At 42.7% G+C, this 18,432-nt stretch overlaps 1 non-coding gene across 1 annotated transcript; it reads right to left on the reverse strand.

Moving 5' to 3' along the window:
* Positions 1-8,491: 8,491 nt before the first annotated feature.
* On the reverse strand, positions 8,492-8,566 carry Trnat-ugu. Its single transcript has one exon. It is a non-coding gene; the product is annotated as a tRNA-Thr (tRNA).
* Between the last annotated feature and the right edge of the window lie 9,866 nt (positions 8,567-18,432).

The raw sequence follows: 18,432 nt of genomic DNA on the forward strand, positions 1-18,432 counted from the left end.
TCTTGAAACTGAGTGAGATCAGATTTTTCAATTTTGTCGCAGTGGTAACACCGGTTCCCGTCAGATAGCCGACGTTAAGCGATGTCGGGCTTGGATGGGTGACCATACGGCCGAGCGCTATTGGCAAGCGGGGTATACTGAGCCCTTGTGAAGCAAAATGAGGGGCTACTTGACTGAGAAGTAGCGGCTCCGGTCTCGTAAACTGATATACGGCCAGGAGAGCGGTGTGCTGACCACATGCCCCTCCAAATCCGCATCCAGTGACGCCTGTGGGGTGAGGATGACACGGCGGCCGGTCTGTACCGTTGGGCCTTCATGGCCTGCTCCGGTGGAGTTAGTTTTAATAGAAAAAAAACGAAAATCGGCTATTTCAGAAACCGGTTGCTTTGTGCGGTTTTAAAAGTCAGTTTGAACTGACGTAAAAAAATAAAATAAACGATGTAAAGGAAATCTGTTGTTTCAGCGATAACCACCATCCATAAGGAGAAGATTAGAAGGTGACTTGACCCTTACAATAACTGTTCTTAAACTTGTCAATCGAATTAAAATTAAATTGATTGGTCTACATGTGACTTTAATCGATCGTTATTTGAATGTGTTAGGTCGGGAATGGCTTGATGTTTTCCAAGTCTCGCATTCGCTTTCCGTTTTCGTGTAGGTTCTCAGCATTACACCTGAATCGTTATACGGGTAATGTGTTTACGACATTCACCACTAACCTTGTAGTCAGATACTACTGGAATCTTTTCTTTTGTTATAGCCATTATCATACAGTTAAACACGTTTATATAGATCTGCTCAACTGGAAATTTGGTCTAAGTCTTTCTAAAGTTTCTTATGATAGTCCAGCGGCGCTGTGAATAAAAGCATCGTTAGTGAACATACTTACAGTGCTGCCAATCCTGTCTGATAAAATCGTTTACGTATACTTAGGGTATTTGAGGTCTTGTTACGCTCCCTTGATTGCACCTGATACTACTTCCGTTTCTGTGGAGCATTCACCATCCAGTGAAACATATTGGGTTCGATTACTAAAATGTGAGGGCTAATCGGAAATTAAGGCCCGATAGGTCGCGAAATGGAAACTACAGTGGGAATCCGATGAAGCTTTGCATAGATGTGTTGGATAGTGTCTCTAGTACGCCTATCGACCGTCTCACGTCGCTCTTTTCGATTCAGAGCACACAGTGAGCACCGAAAGATACACAGGACTACAGTGTCTCCCGCCAAGTATGGGTGCCCGCTGCAACGTTTCGCCTAATCCCATGTAACTCCACGTAACGTACCTGTCATGCGTTCCCTTCTTCATAACAACGCTTCGTGGCACACTGTAGGGGCTATGAGGACGCCCCTGCCGCGTTTTCGATGGGAAGCGTTTTATCACCCACCATACAGCCCGGACGTCACCCCCTCTGTGGTTCATCTCTGCTCACCTGAACTGCTGGCCATGTAGACAATATTTTTCCACAGACAGCTAACTGCAGATGTAGAGGAAAGCACTGACAGGTGCCTTCTGTGACAAGAGTATTGGAAAGTTGGTACGACGCTACGACAAATGTCTAAGTCGGAGTGACGACTATGTAGAGAAATAGCTGCAATGTGTCACAAACTGTTGCAAATAAAACAATTTTGACTTTCAATGTGGTTTCCAAATCACGACCAATCGGACCTTACTTTCCTCAAGCCAATCACAGATTTACGAATTTACTCGATATGGTGCTATCTTGGTTACTAGATGATGGTGTAGTACTGTGTCGAACACCTTTTGGAAATCTAGAAGGAGGCAATCTTCCTGTTCACCTGAATTTATTATTTTCAGGATATAGTGTATGAACAAAGTAAACTACGATGCGTATATGCAGACTGAAGTGACGAATGAAAATTTATACCAAGGCCTGTATTCGAACCCATCTACAACTACATCTACGTGATTACATCTACATCTACGTGATTACTCTGCATTCACAATAAAGTGCCTGGCAGAGGGTTCAGTGAACCACCTTCAAGCTCTCTCTCTACCGTTCCACTCTCGAACTGCACGCGGGAAAAACGAGCAATTAAATTTTTCTGTGTGAGCCCTGATTTCTCTTATTTTATCGTGATGATCATTTCTCCCTATGTAGGTGGGTGCCAACAGAATGTTTTCGCAATCGGAGGAGAAAAATGATGATTGAAATTTCATGAGAAGATCCCGTCGCAATGAAAAACGCCTTTGTTTTAATGACTGCAACTCCAATTCACGTACCATATCAGTGACACTATCTCCCCGATTTCGAAATAATACAAAACGAGCTGCCCTTCTTTGTAGTTTTTTGATGTCATCCGTTAGTTCCACCTGATGCGGATCCCACACCGCACAGCAATACTCCAGAATAGGACGGACAAGCGTAGTGTAAGCAGTCTCTTTAGTAGACCTGTTGCACCTTCTAAGTGTTCTGCCAATGAAACGCAGTCTTTAGTTTGCTCTACCCACAATATTATCTGTGTGATCGTTCCAATTTAGGTTATTTGTAATTGTAATCCCTAAGTATTTCGTTGAATTTACAGCCTTCAGATTTGTGTGACTTATCGCGTAATCGAAATTAAGCTGATTTCTTTTAGTACTCATGTGAATAACTTCGCACTATTCCTTCTTCAGGGTTAATTGCCACTTTTCGTACCATATAGATATCTTATCTAAATCGTTTTGCAAGTCGTTTTGATTATCTGATGACTGTACAAGACGGTAAATGACAGCATCATCTGCTAACAATCTAAGACGGCTACTCAGATTGTCTTCTGCTCACTAGACAGATGTGCTAATCAGTACGCCTCCCTTGGCACAGTGGCTTTAAACAACAGCACGGACTGGTCTAGCATGCATCCCTCCTCAATTCAAATTTCCAATCTCAAATTCTCCTTGTAAAAAGATTTATTAATCACTTCAGTTTGCATATATACAATACAGACGTTTGAGACATGGAAAAGCACTTTAAAAAAATACTATGATTTACACTACTGGGCATTAAAATTTCTGCACAACGAAGATGACGTACTACAGACGCGAAATTTAACCGAAAGGAAGAAGATGCTGTGATATGCAAATGATTAGCTTTTCAGAGCATTCACACAAGGTTGGCGCCGGTGGCGACACCTACAACGTGCTGACATGAGGAAAGTTTCCAACCAATTTCTCATACACAAACAGCAGTTGACCGGCGTTGCCTGGTGAAACGTTGTTGTAATGCCTCGTGTAAGGAGGTGAAATGCGTACCATCACGTTTCCGACTTTGATAAAGGTCGGATTGTAGCCTACCGCGATTGCAGTTTATCGTATCGCGACATTGCTGTTCGCATTGGTCGAGATCCAATGACCGTTAGCAGAATATGGAATCAGTGGGTGCAGGAGGGTAACACGGAACGCAGTACTGGATCACAACGGCCTCGTATAACGAGCAGTCGAGATGACAGGCATCTTATCCACATGGCTGCAATGGATCGTGCAGCCACGTCTCGATCCCTGAATCAACAGATGGGGACGTTTGCAAGACAACAACCATCTGCACGAACAGTTCGACGACGTTTGAAGCAGCATGGACTATCAGCTCGGAGACCATGACTGCGGTTACCCTTGACGCTGCATCACATACAGGAGCGCCTGCGATGGTGTACTCAACAACGAACCTGGTTGTACGGATGGCAAAATGTAATTTTTTCGGATGAATCCAGGTTTTGTTTACAACATCATGACGGTCGCATCCGTGTTTGGCGACATCGAGGTGAACGCACATTGGAAGCGTGTATTCGTCATCGCCATACTGGCGTATCACCCGGCGCGATGGTATGGGGTGCCATTGGTTACACGTCTCGGCCGCCTCTTGTTCGAATTGACGCTACTTTGAACAGTGGACGTTACATTTCAATTGAGTTACGACCCGTGGCTCTACCCTTCATTCGATTCCTGTGAAACACTACATTTCAGCAGGATAATGCACGGCCGAATGTTGCAGGTCCTGTACGGGCCTTTCTGGATACAGAAAATGTTCGCCTACTTCCCTGGCTCCCACATTCTCCAGATCTCTCACCAATTGAAAATGTATGGTCAGTGGTGGCCGAGCAACGGGATCGTCACAGTACGCCAGTCACTACTCTTGATGAACTGTGGTATCGTGTTGAAGCTCTGACTCAATGCCAAGGCGTATCACAGCTGTTATTACAGCCAGAGGTGGTTGTTCTAGGTACTGATGTACTGATTTCTCAGGATCTTTTTTTTTTTTTTTTTTTTTTTTTTTTGTCATCAGTCTACTGACTGGTTTGATGCGGCCCGCCACGAATTCCTTTCCTGTGCTAACCTCTTCATCTCAGAGTAGCACTTGCAACCTACGTCCTCAATTATTTTCTTGACGTATTCCAATCTCTGTCTTCCTCTACAGTTTTTGCCCTCTACAGCTCCCTCTAGTACCATGGAAGTCATTCCCTCATGTCTTAGCAGATGTCCTATCATCCTGTCCCTTCTGTTTATCAGTGTTTTCCACATATTCCTTTCCTCTCCGATTCTGCGTAGAACCTCCTCATTCCTTACCTTATCAGTCCACCTAATTTTCAACATTCGTCTATAGCACCACATCTCAAATGCTTCGATTCTCTTCTGTTCCGGTTTTCCCACAGTCCATGTTCCACTACCACACAATGCTGTACTCCAGACTTACATCCTCAGAAATTTCTTCCTCAAATTAAGGCCGGTATTTGATATTAGTAGACTTCTCTCGGCCAGAAATGCCTTTTTTGCGATAGGGAGTCTGCTTTTGATGTCCTCCTTGCACTGTCCGTCATTGGTTATTTTACTGCCTAGGAAGCAGAATTCCTTAACTTCACTGACTTCTTGACCATCAATCCTGATGTTAAGTTTCTCGCTGTTCTCATTTCTACTACTTCTCATTGCCTTTGTCTTTCTCAGATTTACTCTCAAACCATACTGTGTACTCATTAGACTGTTCATTCCGTTCAGCAGATAATTTAATTCTTCTTCACTTTCACTCAGGATAGCAATGTCATCAGCGAATCGTATCACTGATATCCTTTCACCTTGTATTTTAATTCCACTCCTGAACCTTTCTTTTATTTCCTCGATGTACAGATTGAAGATTAGGGGCGAAAGGCTACAGCCTTGTTTCACACCCTTCTTAAAACGAGCACTTCGTTCTTGATCGTCCGCTCTTATTATTCCCTCTTGGTTGTTGTACATATTGTGTATGACCCGTCTCTCCCTATAGCTTACCCCTACTTTTTTCAGAATTTCGAACAGCTTGCGCCATTTTATATTGTCGAACGCTTTTTCCAGGTCGACAAATCCTATGAAAGTGTCTTGATTTTTCTTTAGCCTTGCTTCCATTATTAGCCGTAACGTCAGAATTGCCTCTCTCGTCTCTTTACTTTTCCTAAATCCAAACTGATCGTCACCTAGCGCTTTCTCAATTTTCTTTTCCATTCTTCTGTATATTATTCTTGTAAGCAGTTTCGATGCATGAGCTGTTAAGCTGATTGTGCGATAATTCTTGCACTTGTCAGCTCTTGCCGTCTTCGGAATTGTGTGGATGATGCTTTTCTGAAAGTCAGATGGTATATCGCCAGACTCATATATTCTGCACACCAACGTGAATAGTCGTTTTGTTGCTACTTCCCCCAATGATTTTAGAAATTCTGATGGAATGTTATCCATCCCTTCTGCCTTATTTGACCGTAAGTCCTCCAAAGCTCTTTTAAATTCCGATTCTAATACTGGATCCCCTATCTCTTCTAAATAGACTTCTGTTTCTTCTTCTATCACATCAGACAAATTTTCGCCCTCATAGAGGCTTTCAATGTATTCTTTCCACCTATCTGCTCTCTCCTCTGCATTTAACAGTGGAATTCCCGTTGCACTCTTAATGTTACCACCGTTGCTTTAAATGTCATCAAAGGTTGTTTTGACTTTCCTGTATGCCGAGTCTGTCCTTCCGACAATCATATCTTTTTCGATGTCTTCACATTTTTCCTGAAGCCATTTCGTCTTAGCTTCCCTGCACTTCCTATTTATTTCATTCCTCAGCGACTTGTATTTCTGTATTCCTGATTTTCCCGGAACATGTTTGTACTTCCTCCTTTCATCAATCAACTGCAGTATTTCTTATGTTATCCATTGTTTCTTCGCAGGTACCTTCTTTGTACCTATGTTTTCCTTCCCAACTTCTGTGATGGCCCTTTTTAGAGATGTCCATTCCTCTTCAACTGTAGTGCCTACTGCGCTATTCCTTATTGCTGTATCTATAGCGTTAGAGAACTTCAAACGTATCTCGTCATTCCTTAGTACTTCCGTATCCCACTTCTTTGCGTATTGATTCTTCCTGACTAATGTCTTGAACTTCAGCCTACTCTTCATCACTACTACATTGTGATCTGAGTCTATATCTGCTCCTGGGTACGCCTTACAGTCCAGTATCCGAATTCGGAATCTCTGTCTGACCATGATGTAATCTAATTGAAATCTTTCCGTATCTCCCGGCCTTTTCCAAGTATACCTCCTCCTCTTGTTTCTCTTGAACAGGGTATTCGCTATTACTAGCTGAAACGTATTACAGAACTCAATTAATCTTTCTCCTCTTTCATTCCTTGTCCCAAACCCATGTTCTTCTGTAACCTTTTCTTCTACTCCTTCCCCTACAACTGCATTCCAGTCGCCCATGACTATTAGATTCTCGTCCCCCTTTACATACTGCATTACCCTTTCAATATCCTCATACACTTTTTTTATCTGTTCATCTTCAGCTTGCGACGTCGGCATGTATACCTGAACTATCGTTGTCGGTGTTGGTCTGCTGTCGATTCTGATTAGAACAACCCGGTCACTGAACTGTTCACAGTAACACACGCTCTGCCCTACCTTCCTGTTCATAACGAATCCTACACCTGTTATACCATTTTCTACTGCTGTTGATATTACCCGATACTCATCTGACCAGAAATCCTTGTCTTCCTTCCACTTCACTTCACTGACCCCTACTATATCTAGATTGAGCCTTTACATTTCCCTTTTCAATTTTCTAGTTTCCCTATCACGTTCAAGCTTCTGACATTCCACGCCCCGACTCGTAGAACGTTATCCTTTCGTTGATTATTCAATCTTTTTCTCATGGTAACCTCCCCCTTGGCAGTCCCCTCCCGGAGATCTGAATGGGGGACTATTCCGGAATCTTTTGCCAATGGAGAGATCATCATAACACTTCTTCAAATACAGGCCACATGTCCTGTGGATACACGTTACGTGTCTTTAATGCAGTGGTTTCCATTGCCTTCTGCATCCTCATGTCGTTGATCATTGCTGATTCTTCCGCCTTTAGGGGCAATTTCCCACCCCTAGGACAAGAGAGTGCCCTGAACCTCTATCCGCTCCTCCGCCCTCTTTTGACAAGGCCGTTGGGAGAATGAGGCTGACTTCTTATGCCGGAAGTGTTCGGCCGCCAACGCTGATTATTTTTCAAAATTTAGGCAGTGGCGGGGACCGAAGACGTTTTGATCATGAATCAAAGACGCTACCCCTAGATCTCAGGATCTATGCACCCAAATTGCGTGAAAATGTAATCACATGTCAGTTCTAGAATAATATATTTGCCCTATGAATACCCGTTTATCACCTGCATTTCTTCTTGGTGTAGCAATTTTAGTGGCCAGTAGTGTATTTGCTAATAATAGTATGTATGGACCAAGTCAACGATGAAATAGCTGAATACATATACCTCCAAAATCACTGATCCACAGCTAACATCCAAGAATCTTACTCACTTCTCGCATTGAACAGAACTTTTTTATGTGCAACCGGCTGTCCCCGGAGAGAAGCGAGAAGCCCTCGACAGCTTTGTTAGCTGCTGGAGATGGTAGCACTTGCAGAGTCTCAAGCGGCTCTGCGGAAGAGATTAAGGTGATAGATGGCGCGGGGCGGCTGACCCAGTGCAGAAGGGAAGCAGCTAGCGTCCGGGAGCAGATCGGCTGTCAGCCGGCCGGCAGCTGTCGATACGGCAGTCGATAGCTCGAGGGCGAGCGATCGCACCCTGCCGGCGCAGGCGGTGCGTGTCAGGTGCGCCAGACGCCTCACTTTCTCCGTGTCTCGGGCTAGAGAAATGGCCTCCATTCCCATTACTTGCTGATGGACGAGTGCGTGCGGAGGAATGAAAAGCATCCTCTGTGGCCCACTTATTATATTAGTAAACTGCTGGTTGACAGAATAAATGAGTGCAACCCGTTAGTATTAAACAAGACAGGAAAGCGCCAAAATACTGTGGTAACGCTGGAGGAGTCAGTAATATAGACATTGCAATAGCAAACAAAAACTCTATACATATGACGGTAGTATCTGTCCCCGAAAGAACAGTTACCGTGGATGACCATGCAGCTTTGCTAGAAATGAAATGATAATTAAATAGAACCCTAGCTGCAAGCAGGCGTTGATACACTTCATTGGGGACATGCTGAAAATGTGTGCCCCGACCGGGACTCGAACCCGGGATCTCCTGCTTACATGGCAGACGCTCTATCCATCTGAGCCACCGCGGGCACAGAGGATAATGCGTCTGCAGGGACTTATCCCTTGCACGCTCCCCGTGAGATCCACATTCCCAACATGTCCACAACACTACATTCGTAGTGCGCCTAGTAGATGTTTGCCCATCATACTCATTACTCGTGGCAGATTAATCTACCAAGTCCCGTACGAGTTCGGGCATAGCGTGTGCGTTCGCACAAGAAGGTCAAAGGCCGGGAACCCATATATTTTAACTATATATACCCGTGTTACAGTATATAAACACTGTTGGTTGGCAAGTTAACGATACGTTTCACTTGAGAGGGACAAAGCGAAGAAGGTTTGCAAAACACATGCGTAAAATTACAACAATACGCCACTCGAAATTAGTCTGCACCAGAGTTAAAGACATTACTGTGTGATTACAGGAAGGGAAAACTGAATAAGCTCTTTTTATTCAAATGATAGAAGTTAGCTCTCTACCTTCCAGAATATCCCAGCTATGTTTCGAATATCTTGAAAGGCACAGCTTTTTAATATTTTATGTCTGGTTTTACGCAGCCCGCCACGGCTTCCTCTCCTGTTCCATTCTCTTCATCTCAGAGTTCGGCTTCCACCAAATGTCGTCGATTATTTGTAAGACATTTTCCAATATCATGCATCTTTTACACTTCGTTCCCTGTCCGCCTTCCTCTAGCACCAGGGATGTTACTCCCTCATCTCTTAACACACTTCCTATCATTCTGTTCCCTCTTCCATCAGTGCTTACATTTCCTATGCTCTTCGACTCTGCGGACGATCTCCTCACCTGTTATCAGGCCACTGAATTCTTAGCAGCCTTCTGAGGCATCGCATTTCAAATGCTTTGACTAAGCAAAGATGAAATGTAGCCTTAATCTTTGGAGGTTGTAATCACAGTAAATCACAATACAGTGTTACTAATACGGTGTTACTTCTGACTGAAAAGGTGTAACACATACTGAAGAAAAATGGAGAGGAAATTGCGGAGAAAATAGATAAAGGAAAGACCAAGAATTTTCGCGAGAAAGAGGAAAGTACCGAATCAACGGCATTAATCACTTTCACAAAACAGATGTAACTAAACCTGTTTGCCATAGCTCTAATGTCATGAGTGTGTATAAATATGTAGGTTTCCGTCGTAGGTGTTAACATTATCCAAATTTTTCTGAGCTTCAGCCGGTAAGGGAGACTGCTGCGGCTCAGCCAAAATCTCATATTATTTTAATAATTTTCTGGTTGAAGTGTCTTACGAGGTGCGGCTAGAAAAAAACCGGACTGATGCTGGAAAAAACATTTATTTACAATTATTTACAATTTCATGTTATCTCCTTCAATGTACTCTCCTCCTCGGTCCCTACACCGCTCCATACGAATTTTCCACTGTTCATAGCAATGCTGCAGATCATTTTTGGTAAGTCATGCATTACTTCCGTCGCTTTTTCTTTTACTGCTTCAACAGTCTCAAATCGAGTTCCTTTCAAAGCTGACTTGACTTTAGGGAAAAGAAAGAAGTCACAGGGGGCCAAATCAGGTGAGTAGGGTGGATGATCTAAGATGGGAATGTTATGTTTTGCCAAAAACGTCTTCACTGACAACGCATTGTGAGCTGGGGCATTGTCTTGGTGAAGGATCCATGACTTTTTTCTCCACAAATCGTTCCGTTTTCTCCGTACTCGCTCACGTAGGGTAGCCAGGACGCTAATGTAGTAATGCTGATTCACTGTTTGTCCCTCTGGTACCCAATCAATGTGCACAATCCCTTTGATGTCAAAAAAAAAAAAACAATAATCATTGCCTTGAATTTCGATTTTGACATTCGTGCTTTTTTTGTCGTGGAGAACCAGGAGTTTTCCAATGCATCGATTGGCGTTTAGTTTCGGGATCGTAAGTAAAAAACCACGATTCATCGCAAGTAATAACATTTTGTAAGAAGGTGGGATCACTTTCAATGTTTTCCAGGATGTCAGAACAAATCATTCTACGGCGTTCCTTCTGTTCAATTGTGAGACACTTTGGAACCATTTTTGAACACACTTTGTTCATGTTGAAACTTTCATGAAGAATCTGCCTAACACTTTCCTTGTCAACTCCTGTTAACTCAGACACTGCTCTGATTGTTAAACGGCGATCTTGTCGAACAAGTTTACCGATTTTTTCGATGTTTGCATCAGTTTTTGCTGACAATGGTCTGCCAGTGCGAGTGTCATCACTGGTGTCTTCGCGGCCATCTTTAAATCGTTTAAACCACTCAAACACTTGTGTTCGCGATAAACAATCATCGCCGTACACTTGTTGTAACATTACAAACGTTTCACTTGCAGATTTTCCTAGTTTGAAACAAAATTTGATGTCAACACGCTGTTCTTTCTGTACACTCAACATTTTCCGACGCACAGACAAAACGTCAACTACTTAAAACAGACGCCACGGGCAGACTGAGTGCAGGAGGCAGATGAAACTCGAGCAGTAGGCGGAGCGAGAGTCATGTGACAGGCCACGCGACTTTCAGCCTTATTGCATTCGTTTTATTGTTTCACCAGTACTAGTCCGGTTTTTTTCTAGCCACACCTCGTATATGACGTGACAGCAGTACACCCTGAAGGATCTTTATGACGACGTGACAGTGAGAGCCGTCGTAGGAGGACTTGTAGGCCCTACACACGAGGCACAAGTCTCCAAAGTTCTAAAGTTACTTTCTATGTTCTAAAGATATATTTTCAAAGAGTGGATACTTGGTTGCAGCTTTGTTTATGATTCACGTGTGTGTCATCGGGAGCGCTATTTAAAATCTGAAGAACCTGCTTAATAGCACGTGTCAAAGAACAACTTTGTATACAAACGCATCTCTTTATTGATAGCGGACATTCTTAAAGCAAAGATCGACAGTTCTTTTAACCTGACGACTTACTTCACAAAATAGTAACAATCACCTAAAACTGCTTTTGGCACATCGCCAGTAATCCCTAAAGATAAGTTACTGTTTACGAAATCGCATATGGAAGTTAAGGCTCCTATACTAAAATCGCATCTGTGCATGCGCAGATTCACGATGAGAAAGTCAACGCTACCATCTTGACGTTGCTCAAAATCTTCTGCGGCGAACGTTTTTCAGGTGAGCTCTTCCGAGGGTCTGAGTCATGTTTTACCGAGCGTGTGCAAGTTTACGTCTATTAAAAGATTGTTACAGATGCCTATAAAATTACTCAAATAAACCATGTGATTCACAAAGAAATTCTCCCATAATTGCCTTCACGAGGCTGTAGCTAGAATTCAATAATTAATCACAACAGTAAAAATGTGTCGCTGCTAGAGTGTTGCAGGTGTTACCCGTGTAGCCGTACACAATCCATCAATGGGACAGAAGCAAACTATGAAGTGTTCCCCACTTCTTCTATGTTTATCGTTCTCTACTATCTCCAATGTTTGTACTTTTCATTCTGTATCCCTAAGGGTAGAGCGCACTGAGTTCTGATCTGTTAAAGTCTTCAGCCAAAAACTATTATAATCTACTGTATACGCAAGTGTATTTTTTAAGATGTACATAAATTCAGTGATATGGCCGGTATAAGCATTGTACACTGGTCGCAAGCGGCGCAATCGACGGAGCGTCCCTCCTAGAGTCCAACACAATTTAGTATCTCGCCTTTGGCGCACACGTGTTCTTCTACCGGCCACTGTTGATAGTACAGGCGACAATATATCTGAAAATAGCATTCTTGATTCACATACTATAGATGTTAGTTGGCAATTAATGTGGTTTTGCATGCGGGAACAAAGTGACTCATATGGCTTATCAACCATTTATATTAAACATTCCCTACACTGAATCTCAAATTTGATTCTCAAACCTCAGAGTAATCGATCAATTTTGAAAATAAGGATTAGAAGATCGAAATTAGTGGTGATTTACATGGGTGCGAAACATCAGGTACTTGAATTAGTTAGCAGCATACAAACAAAACATGTGATTATTTGGAATGCCATTAGGTACAACATGTAAGTCCGATTTCTTCATATTGAGGATAATCTGAATAGTGACAGGATAGCTGTGTCAAGGACACTGTTGTCCTTTCGGATTACTCCAAATCTCAACAAGACAACACGCGGATACTTCTGGCGAGCAACAAGTCCCTACGTTTACCAGCCTGACGGTTATGTGACATATAGTCCAACGAGTATGCCTGGATTGTAGCTGGACATTAACTTGTGCATCACTGCCCTTAAGTAACCACTGTCAACGATTTGTTGAAGAAGAGTAAATACGTCAATGTTAAAGCTACCTTTAGATTTCACCAGTGTGGTGAGGAGATTAGAATTTAAAGATGCCTCAGGCAAGAATATTCTATACCGCAAAAAACTTTTCATCTCTAGAGTAAATTCTCGGATCCCTAAGTTATGAGAACGAAGATAAGTTACGTGTTAATGGATCATATCAGAATCACATTTGTTTTGCTATTGGCGTTCGTTGTACTGCTTGCCTTTGATGTAGGGAAGCTTCAAAAACGAATGGATGATTTTAATAGAGCACGTTTGAATACCTGAAAAGCGAAAACCGCTAAAATAGAGGATGGCTTATTACGCCTCCGACATGGAAGTCTTTAGATCACAGATCATGTAAATGGAACCAGCATATCATTTAGCCAAAAATGTGCACAAGAAGAAATCAATATCCAACATACATTGCAGTAACGTAATATGCCCAAGGGCCCTAGATGTCACAGAAAGCCTTATTATGAATGAAAAAAGCCTGACCGAGAAATTAGAAATAAGGAATTGACATATCTTGAGGAAATCCAAGGTCTTACCAAACTCTACGACGACATTGCTCTCAAGAGTCAAACAAATTAGAACAGTTGGAAATTCCGCCATTTCCTCAACAAGAAAAACTAGGAGGCGTGCTGCACTGAGGTAGAAAACGACCTGAAGCAAGTGTGACTAACCTCGTCAGGTATCTAGGAATATATTCCGATCAAGAAGAAACTCCAAGAAGAAATAGGTTTACAAGAAAACCAAAACTAATAAACAGTTGGACTTCAGGGAGGAATGAACAGTATAAGAAACAAATGGAACAATGTCCTAATGCACAGGCACAAGGAAAAGGAGAAATACAATTAAAGAAGTGTGGTCCGCAAAATGTCGAAATTTACAACACGATCAAGTTTATAATGTACTATCCACCAACTGAGGAACCCGACGACGCACGGGTCAGAATATATGGCATGGTAGAAAGCATGAGTACCATTCTAGACATAAGATGTATACAGACGTATATCTCATTAAGGATGTTATGAATACAGTTATCCCGTAAGTAAAGTAGTTTGGTCGCGGAGCGTGGCGGTGGGTGAGTATGGTGGGTAAAACTCCGCACAGTATGGAGCAATAAATACTTAAAGCAAAGCTAAATAATACATGACTTACGGACATTACCGTATATGTAAAAATGTTTTTATTGTTTCATTCACGATATAGTGTAAAGATAATAGATTCCTGAACGTGCTTAATCCATATTGTGGTGGGTGCAATTGGGTGATTGTGGTAGGTAGATATCTCAATATAATGCGTGATGTGGAATTCTTAATTCTCGTAGAAAAAGCTGTGTTCGCTATGGCTTTTGAACTTTACCGTATTAGTGAATATACTCGTTTATACAATCCTCACCCTGTTTCATCCATACAGCCATTAACATTACATGACACAGACATATTTAAACGCGGGTAACACCACAGGTCCAATGCTAGCTTAGTAATATTGTCTTAACATGATAGTATTTAAATGAAGCTGGAAAGAAATAGAAGTTCCTTTACTTGATTAAACATTTACTTTTCGTTGCATATACACGCAAGAGTGAGTGAACGAAGTTTTACGCTTCGTCAGTTTGTCTAGAAATGAAATTATGTAATGGGCAATGTTAAATCACCCACAGTAAGTAATAGAAGTACGATAAGGATTACAGTCACGAACAATAATGCAGAAAGAATAAGCGATGGAGGGATGTAGGTTGGGGGTTACTAGGACAGACAGTAGAAAACCAGAGCGATGTGACGCTTTGGTTAGCACATTCGACTCGCATTCGGAAGGACGATGATTCAGACCAGCGTGCAGCCATCCTGGTTTGGGTTTCCGTGAATTCCTCGCTTAAGGCAAATGCCCGGATGACCAACATCCTTCACTAATCCGGTGGAACTGATGACCTCGCTGTTTGCTCCCCCCCGCCCCATCGCCCAAAATCAACCAACCAACCAACAGTAGGAAAAAGTGTTACATCCACTAAAGAGTAACGAACACTTTCACAAATTAACATTTGGCAGTTCGCAACACCAATCCTCGCCAGGTCGTCGTAAAGTAGTAGACACACATCAAGATAAGAATTCAGATAATCCGTTATCACTAAAGTGTGGCAGCATCCAAGTATTCGCAATAAAAAGCGTTGTCCAAGTGGGGTTTAGTAAGCAGCCCAGTGTAATGACACATTCCGACGCAGAGACATACAATACCTTAAAAGCTGCGCCAAAGATTAAATTGAGAGGCATGTAGATTATAATCTTTGTAATGTTCACATTGGATTCTCTTTTGTTTCATACTCCAAGGAGCTAAGGGACACTTTCGATTGTTGCCTTGTGGAGGATGGACGTGATTTTTGGACTGTGCGGAAAGGCAGCCATATAGTTAATAATTATGGTTTGTGCGACGAGCACAGCAAGTCTTATTGTGTTGTGAATAAAAAATAGTGAGAAGTATCGAAGTGTTACGGAAATTATTTAGAGCGACGTAGCATTGTGTTCCTTGATTTCCACCGTCTTCGTGAAGTGAACCGATGCCGACTCAGGACGATACACACGGTCAACAAAGAGAAGAACACCGATGGCGACTAATGAATTAATATTGTGGCAGCAGAAGGACTAATTCTACGTCTAAGGTGAGAGCTCTGATTAAATCAACAATGACGTAGAATTCAAAATGTAATTAATCGGTATGGTAAATTATATTACAGGCATATTTCACGCAGCACTGTATTTGTCCGCATTCAAGCCGGTCAATACAGTCCGTAAAAAAGCCCTTCAAAAATTGTAAAGTTACAGTTCCATGTCCGTAATTTTTCCTCTTTTCAAAAAACCAATAAATTTTTTTTTTTTTATTTATTTCGCCACACCAGTCACGAACGTTAAGTGTCAGCCAGGCACACAGCTCGAACCCACATGAGAGCTTGCTGGTAAGGTGGTTGCTTTTATTTATTTCATGACGTTAGAGTTCAGGCCCATGTGACTTAACAGCTCATACAACCATACATCCAAGTTACTGACAAGAATAATATACAGAAGAATGGAGAAGCAAATTGAGGATGTCTTAGATGGCGATCATTTTGTCGTTAGTAAAGGTAAAGGCACGAGAGAGCAGATTCTGACGTTGCGGTTGATAATGGAAGCAAGACTAAAGAAAAATAACGACACGTTCGTAGGATTTGTCGACGTGGAAAAAGCGTTCGACAACGTAAAATGGTGAAAGATGTTCGAAATTCTGAGAAAAACAGGGGTACGCCTAAGGCAGAGAGGAGGCAACGGCCTTGCCGCAGTGGATACACCGGTTCCTGTCAGATCACCGAAGTTAAGCGCTGTCAGGCGTGGCCGGCACTTCGATGGGTGCCCATCCGGGCCGCCGTGTGCTGTTGCTATTTTTCGGGATGCACTCAGCCTCGTGATGCCAATTGAGGAGCTTCTCAACCGAATAGTAGCGGCTCCGGTCAAGGAAAACCATCGTCACGACCGGGAGAGCTGTATGCTGACCACACGCCCCTCCTATCCGCATCCTTATTGAGGATGACACGGCGGTCGGATGGTCCCGATGGGCCACTTGTGGCCTGAAGACAGAGTGCTTAGAGAGAGACGGGTAATACACAATACCTACAAGAGCCAAGACGGAACAATTAGAGTGGACAACCATGAACGAAGTCCTCGGCTTAGAAAAGGGTATAAGACAGGGTTGTAGTCTTTCGCCCCCACTGTTCAATCTGTGCATCGAAGAAGAAATGATGAACACTTAAAGAAAGGTTTAGGAGTTGAATTAAAGTTGAAGGTGAAATGATATCAATGATACGATTCGCTGATGACATTGCTAGCCTGAGTGAATGTGAAGAAGGGTTATAAGATATGCTGAAGGGAATGAACAGTCTAATGAGTACAGAATATGGATTGAGAGTAAAGCGAAGGAAGACGAAAGTAATGAGAAGTAGCAGAAATGAAAATAGCGAGAAACATAAAATCAAAATTGATGGTCAGCTGGCTATTCAACAAAATAACCAATAAGATTTTTGAAAACATAGTAAGCGATCTTAAAAGTAGTTAAAATAAAAATTTAAAACAGTCTTGATAGCAATTTTGTTGGCAATGCATATGATGGCAGCTGGCGATACCTAGGCACTCACTAAACCCAAGACCTTCCATCGGATTGCCACTGGGTAAATCGTGAATCATATTCCAAATCAGTCATTTCCAGTGAAAGAGTGTCCAGCGCCGTTGCCGTTTACGTAACCTCAACTGTCAATTAATACTGGCTACAGAAATATTTGGTTTGTGAGGAGCTGCCAGACTAATGTACCCCATTCATTTTAAATCTCTAAACGCAATCACTGTGCTAACTGTAGTGCCAGTAACGCTTTGGAATTCACGAGTGCTTCTTCCTAGTGACATCATGTGCTTTTTACGAACACACTCTGCAATGCAAGGCGGTCCTCTTCTGCCAATACCTTTTTTGAAACTCCATACATGGGAAAACTTATAATAGACATGCCTTTAAGATCGTAAATGCCTTTAAGATCCAAGTTATAATTCAGTATGCACAATTTTATTGCATAATGCAAATGATTCAAGGCCCACGTTATAGATCTTAAAGTGGAGGTTTCCGTAGGGGAGTAATGCAATATGAATGGCAGGCATTTAACAGAAGCAGTCATTCGTTTAACACAATAACTTATTCAGTTAAAAACATAATGATTCCATACAGATCCTGAATGACTCTGCAATGATTCACAAACTCCAACTAATGGATTTGTTACCTAGCAGCGTTACTTGAACCAATAGGAAGTATGCCCTACTGGTTGGTTGGTTGTTTTGGGGAAGGAGACCAGACAGCGTGGTCATCGGTCTCATCGGATTAGGGAAGGATGGGGAAGGAAGTCGGCCGTGCCCTTTCCGAGGAACCATCCCGGCATTTGCCTGGAGTGAATGCCCTACTGACAATCCAGCGAAGTGGCGCAGTGGTTAGCATACTGGACTCGCATTCGGGAGGACGACGGCTCAGATCCACCTTTGCCCATCCAGATTTAGGTTTTCTGTGGTTTCCCTCCATCGCCCCACGCAAATCCATGGATGGCTCCTTTGAAAGGTCACGGCCAATTTCCTTCCCCATCCTTAAGAACATCCACCTTTAATAACCTCGATGTCGACGGGACGTTAAACCTCGTTTTCCGTCCGTCCTTCCTTCCTTCCCTATGACAGTAATAGCGGTCTGAAAGCCAGCTTTGAATCTTATTAATACCACTGAAAAACAGTGTCTGTGGCCCTGACAGTTTTTTATGAAACTCACCCATTCACTACAGCTATGGTGGACCTGAGGGAAGTGATCTTACTGGTTTTCGCAAGTTCGGACCAAGAAATGCCGTATCACTTCAGTGTTGCTGATTGTCCTGACTACAATTATTCACTGACAGCTGTGCAGAACGTTGACATGATGAAAAGTGTTCTAAGGTAGACGACAACGGGTGCGAAGCAGTTGTAACAACTCTGGACCCCGCTCATCAGCCAGGATGCATCATTCTGCTGTCTCCCAGATACTTGGCTACTATGCGCAAGATGCGCACAGTTCTGTGTCTCTTCACAAACTTT

This window comes from Schistocerca americana, chromosome 1 (genome assembly GCF_021461395.2).
Source record: "Schistocerca americana isolate TAMUIC-IGC-003095 chromosome 1, iqSchAmer2.1, whole genome shotgun sequence".
In the NCBI taxonomy this organism is placed as follows: domain Eukaryota; kingdom Metazoa; phylum Arthropoda; class Insecta; order Orthoptera; family Acrididae; genus Schistocerca; species Schistocerca americana.